We start from the raw sequence: 5,321 nt of genomic DNA, 5'->3' as shown, positions 1-5,321 counted from the left end.
TGTAACTCTAGGGCATAAATGTGAGCTCAGCTATGAGTCTGAGCTCCTGGGGACTGATATTTACCCTTGCTTCTGATTCTTTAAGAGTACCCAAAGCCAAGTCAAGTGAAAAGGGAGAGGGACATACACTGGGTGAGGGAATCTTCAGTAGGGACTGAGGAGTACTGTTGGTGTGAAAACTAATCACAGAAGTCTAGTGCCCCGCCTGCAGGGCTTCAACGGGTTCTCGATCACCCTAAGGAGAGAATGTAGGGACAGGAGATACAAAGGAAAGACACCAAGTCTGGATTCTGATCAAGGTGCCACTTTATTTCTCTTCCACAAAGGTTTATGTAGCTCCACAGGGTGGGGGAAGCAAGAAGCTGTCATCTGCATAAGGTGGGGCAAGCTAACAGGATATTTATGTAGGATGTTTACAGGGTGAGAGGGTCAAGGGCTCTGACTCAATGTCCTGTTGCTAGGCAACCTGACTGTAAACTGATCTAGTTCCCTGTCTCATTGGGGGTCTGTATTTTTCCACTAACTAGAGATTCTGTCCTTGTCCCTGACATCTCCCCCTTCTTAGTAATAAATCTAAGGGCCAACATAAACCAGGTTCGAATGGTCTAAAAGGAGGGCTCTGAAAGAGGCTTTGCATGGAGGATTACAGAGGCCCTATCCCTCTAAAGGTTGTAAAAAGGTCCGAGAGGGAATGTCTCTCCAGACTCAAGCGCCACAGGCATCCCCATAGTGTGGGAATCAATGGACCGTGCATTTTTTGAGGGAGCAGAAATGGGTAAGCGCAAGGCTGCTACTGCACAACCGCTATGCAACAGGGCATATAATCCAGACTTTCGGGATTTTGGGGTACCATGGTCCCCAGCCTGTGCAGTCCCAACTGCACTCCAATCATGCCTTAAGTGAGCCCTTTTCCTATACACAGATGCAGCCTCCCCCAGTGAAGGGGTCTGTGTGGGGCATCTCTCCTCAGGGGAAATTTCAACCCTGGAGTCCTGCATATCAAAGCAGTGGTAATGAACCTGGATCTGCCTGGCTGGCAGGTCTGTATTTGGCTTCGGATGAACTGAGTGAGCCAGGAAAATGCCCAAAGGCAAGGACCAGGAGCAGGCCTACAACAAAAAGAAGGGTTGTTAGCCAAGGGGAGTTTGAAAAACTAATTCTAGAACCACCCAAGCTCTTGTTTTCTTTTTTTCTTTTTTCTTTTTTTTAGTCCTTTTTTAACCTTTACTATATTATCTCAGACTACCCCATTGTGGTCTGTAAAGAAGCAACATTTCTCTTTGAGCACAGTGCAAAGGCCACCCTGTTTTAAAAAGAGGAGATCCAGGCCTCTCCTGTTCTGTAAAACTATCTCAGCTAGAGAGGAAAGGGATGACTTGAGGGCAGAAATTCCCTGTTCAAATTGGGCAATATCCTCATCTATGGACAGGTGAAGCTCAGAGTAATGTTGGTTGAACAGGACCAGAGAGGCAATTTCTGTGCCTGTTTCCACTGCTCCAACCCCCAGAAGGACTGCTAAGGTGATGGAAGTAACAGGCTCCCGTCAAGGCAGTCATCTCAGCGCGGCTTCTCTTCCTAGAGATCTAGGAATTGATCTGAGGAATAGTAGGTTAGTCTAGGTGGAAGGGACCTAAGTGTCCTAAGTGGCGTCTCTGGTGCTACCCTGTTTGCTGTGCTACCTGCCAGCCACAGGCTGTGTCAAGCTGGCCCAACATGGCTATGACCACCTGTGACACCAAGGCCAGCAAGTCCAACAAGCCTTTCTGACACTTTGGATGAAAATTCAGAACTGCCCTTGGAAACATGACCCCTGCTATCAGACTGGATTTGTGACAAGCAGTGTCCCTGTTCAGCCCAGAACATGATTGACTGTGGGACTTGTATACTGTGTGAAAGGTCTCAAACACAGTTTGCTGTAAAGTTCCCACTGTCCCCCAACAGGAACTCTGAGCGGAGTGATAACAGAGCTAAAGGGCTGGTGGGGGTTGCTGTGGGTGAGAACCACAGCCTGGATTGCTTGCCAGAGGGACAGCATTTGAAACAGAAGTTTCCTCAGGAGAGGGGCTATCTCTCCTGGGCAGATCAGGTATATTTTCAGCTCTAACCAGGCCTTCAGGCAACCATCTGGGAGCAGAGTGTATCTCTTTTATGGCACCATTAACAGGATTTAGTCTTTTGTGATGATCAGCAATGGTGTTAATGCTGAATTTTCTCCTGCCTCACATCATGAGAATCAGAAGACTGATGGACCCCCAGACTCCTCCTCCCCCTGCAGGCCCCTGTGACTCTCTCACTGTGAATGAAGGAGCTGGCAGGCGCCAAGGTGGAAAGGCTCTCCCCTCCCCCCTCCATGGTCCCACAAGCTCCCCTCCCCCCAGTGCCACTAAGACCGGACCCTACACAACAGCAAGTATCCGGCCCCATCAGCACCCCAGTCCTGGGAACCACCTCCAAGGCCGGCTCCATCCCCCCCTCATAAAGACAAACCATCTCTAACATCTTTTACATTTTGAGATCCTCTACCATCACCCCCTCCAGACCGGCCTTACTCTGTTGGAGCAGAAACAGGATCTCAGAGATGGACCTGTCCTGCACACCAGGCGACTGTCTATCCAAAGACAAAATGTCCCCTGTCCCCTCTAGCCACCCAGGGGACTCATGGTTGCCTCGGCAAATCCCGAAAGCACCAGTAGCTACCCCAAGCCCTAGTTCCTGGCAGGCAGAGTTTGCGTTTTTAAAGGTCAAGTGTTTAACGAAGGTACTTTTGTTTTTGTCCAGCCGAACAGTCTCTCTGCTGGGAGGGAATCCTGTCTGTGCTGCATTTGTATCATAGGGGGAGTAGCTGAGAAGTTTCTTTAGCGTCCAAGTTTTTGAGGATGGCTGTTCAAGTGAAGTAGTGGGAGTGGAGAAGGAACAAAGAAAACTGTAACTGATTGTGATCAATTAGTTGAGATAACTCACTACCTCCAGACCAGCCCTCTAGGAAAGCCTCCTCGGCAGGGTCTAGAGGAAAGCTAGAAGCAAAATTGTTAAGATAGGGATAAAGATGGCAGGGGTGAACTCTTGAGGATTCCTAGGTTTAAAAGTCATGAGTGTCCCCTCTTCCATAGAGCGCAGGTCGTGATCCTAGGGACAGACAGAAGGTGCTCAGAGGATCTTAGGGCAGGTAGAGGGGGAGTAAAAGGCTTCTTTGAAGATTTTTTTCTCCTATATTAATAACCTCTTGCATGTCAGGGGAATGTTTATAGACCCTAAGAATGTCATTAATAAAAAAAGGCTTTCAGGTCTTTTTTCTTTACCCTAGTTCCTTGTATCTTGAGGGGCTCATTTAGGCCAGAAATGAATAAATCTTGTGATGACATTGCCTGTCCCATGGCTCGTCACTTTCTTACCTGCATCATCTCCGCCCTCCTCCAGGATTGCATCCTGAACCAGGCCATTTCAAGGGGATCCAACAACTTCACCAAGGCTTTGGTCTTCCTCCGGGAGACAACGTTCCGAACCTTAAGAGGTGGTTTCATCCACATTGGGCGCCAGTAGCCCTGCCAGCAGGGCTTCAACGGGTTCGCGACCACCCTAAGGAGGGAATGTAGGGACAGGAGATATAAAGGAAAACATACCAAGTCTAGATTCTGATCAAGGTGCCCTTTATTTCTCTTCCACAAAGGTTTATATAGTTCCGCAGGGTGGGGGGAGCAAGAAGCTGTCATCTGCATAAGGTGGGGCAAGCTAACAGGATGTTTGTATAGGATGTTTACAGGGTGAGAGGGTCAAGGGCTCTGACTCAATGTCCTGTTGCTAGGCAACCTGACTGTAAGCTGATCTAGTTCCCTGTCTTATTGGGGGTCTGTATTTTTCCACTAACTAGAGATTCTGTCCTTGTCCCTGACAGTCTAGATGTGCCCAACAGATGTCTAGAGAAATGGAAGACATTTTTCAGTTTTCCAGCAGTTTTCTAGCACAGCATTTGACTGTTCATCAAGAACATTCTCTGGGAAAATTACACACGATCCATCTACCTGTCCAATTTCAAGAGAGGGGAGATTGCTAGAAGCTAGGCTGCTTTCATGGTTGTGCAGTCTAGGCAGTCACATGTGACCTCTGCACACTTAGTTTTAAGACTCAGCTGTCAACAACTTGAAGCACTTATAATTTTGTTTTGGTTGTTTTTGTGTCTGTGTTCTTGTGACAAAAATACATGTATTACAAAAACAATTCATGTGACCCCCCAGCCAGAAGATAGCTGGATCCCTTCAGTTCAGTCATGAATGCCGTTGATCACTGCATGAACAGAGTTAAGGAGCTCACTCAGCATGCAGCTACATTGTGAGCTCCCAGGCCATTCTTACTCCTCTTTCTCCTGCTCCCACAGCCAAGATCAAGTGTCTGCTTTTATTTATTTATTTTTATTTTTTTCCCTATGTCTGCTTTTAGAAGTGGAGCTATGATAGTGTGCTTACTGGATAGAAAGGAAGCTTCTGTCTATATTTCACAAGAGCTTCTTATCAAGATTGTAGGCTAGGACAGATTGGCAGTTATCTATAAATCATATGAGTATGATATGCTTCTATGCTACACACAAAAAAGTTTGTATAAATTTGTGCTCTCAGCTGTTTCTTGGAGATTCTTAGGGGAGTTGTCCTATTCTCTATTTTACAGTAAAGTATATTGTTTTATTAAGATTTTGATGATCTCAATAAAATGCTAACCTATGCAAAAAACAAATACATGTTCATGTGTATGCATGTCTGTAGAGACCAGAGATCAAAATCAAATGTCTTTCTCATCACTTCTCATATTTCAAGTCAGGATCTTATTGAACTTGGAGCCCACCAATTATCTATGTTAGCAGGCCAATGAACTCTGGAGAATCCAACTGTCTCTACTTCCCCCATCCAGTGCTGGAGTTGTAGGTACTAAATGCCATACCCAGATTTTATGTGGGTTCTGAAGACCCAAACTCAGAACCTTATGCTTATACAGCAAGCACTTTACCCACTGAGACTTCTTCCCAACACCTTAATGGTTTTTTGTTTGTTTGTTTGTTTGTTTGTGTTTAAAGAAGAGGGATAAGTAAGACTAAACACATTTTTTTTTGGTTTTTCAAGACAGGGTTTCTCTGTGTAGCTTTGCACCTTTCCTGGAACTCACTTGGTAGCCCAGGCTGGCCTCGAACTCACAGAGATCCGCCTGGCTCTGCCTCCCGAGTGCTGGGATTAAAGGCGTGCCCTACCACTGCCCGTCTCAACTAAACACATTTTTTAAAGCAGTATGGAAACCTACTACAGCAGGGGCTTCCTAAAAATGGGGGACCTGATATT

At 46.4% G+C, this 5,321-nt stretch overlaps 1 long non-coding RNA gene across 1 annotated transcript; it reads left to right on the top strand.

The window, feature by feature from the left end:
* Positions 1–200: 200 nt before the first annotated feature.
* On the top strand, positions 201–3,891 carry LOC143270799 (uncharacterized). Its single transcript, XR_013048030.1, has 2 exons — positions 201–299; positions 3,642–3,891. It is a non-coding gene; the product is annotated as an uncharacterized LOC143270799 (long non-coding RNA).
* The last annotated feature ends 1,430 nt before the right edge of the window (positions 3,892–5,321 follow it).

This window comes from Peromyscus maniculatus, chromosome X, assembly GCF_049852395.1.
Source record: "Peromyscus maniculatus bairdii isolate BWxNUB_F1_BW_parent chromosome X, HU_Pman_BW_mat_3.1, whole genome shotgun sequence".
Classification (NCBI taxonomy): Eukaryota; Metazoa; Chordata; class Mammalia; order Rodentia; family Cricetidae; genus Peromyscus; species Peromyscus maniculatus.
Note: the sequence above shows the minus strand (reverse complement) of the source record. Positions and strands in the feature narration are given on the sequence as shown.